The sequence below is a fragment of the Bos taurus genome, chromosome 14 (assembly GCF_002263795.3).
Source record: "Bos taurus isolate L1 Dominette 01449 registration number 42190680 breed Hereford chromosome 14, ARS-UCD2.0, whole genome shotgun sequence".
Taxonomy (NCBI): Eukaryota; Metazoa; Chordata; class Mammalia; order Artiodactyla; family Bovidae; genus Bos; species Bos taurus.
In genome coordinates this window covers 56,696,418-56,698,834 of record NC_037341.1, presented here as the reverse complement: position 1 = coordinate 56,698,834, position 2,417 = coordinate 56,696,418, and the positions used below count along the sequence as shown (strand labels likewise).

Genomic DNA, 2,417 nt, shown 5'->3' with positions numbered 1-2,417 from the left:
CAGGGGATCTTCCCAACCCAGGGATCAAACCCAGGTCTCTCGCATTGCAGATGGATTCTTTACCAGCTGAGCCACCAGGGAAGCCCAAGAATACTGGAGTGGGTAGCCTATCCCTTCTCCAGGGGATCTTCCTGACCCAGGAATGGAACCGGGGTCTCCTGCATTGCAGGCAGATTCTTTATGAACTGAGCTATGAGGGAAGCCTAAAAGCAGACTATACATGCTAAATACCTGTACTATTATCTGTATGTCTATATTAATTATTTAGCTACTCTTTTTTTTTTTTTTTTTTTGCTTTTCCATTTTCTCCTTTTATTTAAAGCTGTCACAATAGACTGGAAGTGCCAGGCAGCTCCATCTTCTCCCATCTTCCGAGGAGACGGAGCCCAGTGTTGGGTTCCACCGCAGGGAACGGTATGGCCAGCCTCTCACACCAGCACCTGGAAAACCTCCAGCTTCTCCCGGTACAGGTGGTGAAACTGCTTGGCCAGGTAGTGGAAAGGGGCTTCATAGTTTTCCATCTCCTTCACGGATGTTTCAAAACATTCCAGGCCTTGGCCCAGTGCCCACGCCTGGGCCTGGGCCACATCCACCACTCGCCTGCCAGCCAGGTCTGTCTTGTTTCCCACTAGCACACCTGGGAGGGTGGTCCCTGGAATCTGAGACCGAGCCTTCTCCAGCCACTTGCTGCAGTTGGTGAAGGACTGCTCGTTGGTCACGTCGTAGACAAGACACAAGACATTGGGACTCTCCCACAGTTTATCCAGCATTTCAGAAAACAGCTCTTTGCCGGCCGAGTCAAAAATGAAGAGTTCCACACTGTCCCCCGTGTCAGGGACTGCCACTGTTTTCACCACCAGATCCACCCCTGTTGTCAGGGTGTAGTTCTTCTGGAAATGGGCCCCGTCGCTGCGGAAGAGCTGTGCCAGGGCGGTCTTGCCCACGGTGGGGTCTCCTGCCAGGATGCATTTGGCTGCGAGCTTCACCATGGTAACCAACCACCTCCACGGACCAGACAAGAGAAGAGCGGCTGCTGGAGGCGTTGGTGGTCCTGCCTGGGAAGGGGAGTAGGGAGAACTGGCGCTCAAGGGGCCAGTGGCCACGGTGGGGACCGGGACAATGGGGCCTGGACCCTTCGGGCAGCCCGTGGGGCGGTATTTGGCGCTAGGGTCCCGGTGGGGCGCGGAGGAGCGCCAGAAGGGGTCAAGTTCTTCAGAAGGCAGCCGGGAAGGTCCCAGGGAGGCGATGCGGCTCCCGAACCCAGTCCAGCCCCCGGCAGTGTGGTTCGGGAACAGTGACCCAGAAATCCTCCGGCCCCCAGCCCCACTGTGGCCGTGATGTCCGAGCAACCACCGCCCGCCTGCCCCGCCTCCTCATCCCCCCCGCCCCGCCTCCTCCTTGCTGGCCTATTTAGCTACTCTTATTTGTCATAATGCATTATATCATCTCTACATTGTCTAAGAAATCTGTAAGATCTCTGATGCCTAACTCAACTTCTCTTTCTATTTATCAATGTATGTAAGGAAATGAGCTGATTAATCCCTGGTTTGATTTGACACAATTAACTTGAGCCCAGCCCTGTGCAGGTGTGGTGATTAAGACAGCATCATAGCTCTTTCCTTCTAAGAGAGAAACATGGGACAAGCAAGTATTTACAACAGGCCTTGTAAGCCTAGCAACTAGAATATGTACTTAGAACTGCCACTGCCAGGGTCAAGTCCCAGCAGTCTATAAACAACAAACTTTGTAAGAAACAATGTGTAATGACAGAAGCTTCTAGAATTGTTGTAGGGATGAAGTAAACTGCAGTTACAAAAGAGCCTGCTACATGGTAAGATTCAGTATATGTCGCTGTTGTTATGAACAGGCGTGATCCCTACCATGAGAGAAGAAACGTAGGTGCAATGTAACTCTATCATCAACTGACATGAAGTATGAAAAGACAAATTCAACTTTAAAAAAATTCTGTAGTCAAAACTGAGTGTGTCTACACTATTTTTGCTCATCTAAACCATTGGTCATGTCTCATTCATTTAGTAAGTACTCACTGACGTTCTGCCAAGTGACCAGCCTGTGCTAGACTGGGCGTGCAGGGTGAGAACAGGTCCTGCATTCATAGCTTGTGGTCCATCTTGGAGAATAACTAGAGGTGACTCACTGCCCAGCAGACTCAGCAGGCACTTGACCATAAGTGGTAAATCTGAGGAGAACTCAGAAACTTCAAGAATAAATGAAACTTTTTTTTTTTTCGGGATGTGTGAATCTCCCTAAATTCACATGTCACTTAGAACTGGTCAGATTGCTTACCTTGAAATTCAGCCTCTCACCTCATTTCTGCCACTTTCTTGCCACTTAAGAGCTCATATTTAATTTTTATAAGACTTTAAATCTTGAAAGCTAGGTACCATAGAAAGACA

General features: G+C 49.7%; 1 pseudogene; it reads right to left on the bottom strand.

The window, feature by feature from the left end:
* Positions 1–283: 283 nt before the first annotated feature.
* Positions 284–1,362, bottom strand: LOC511981 (intraflagellar transport 27 homolog pseudogene; annotated as a pseudogene).
* Positions 1,363–2,417: the final 1,055 nt, after the last annotated feature.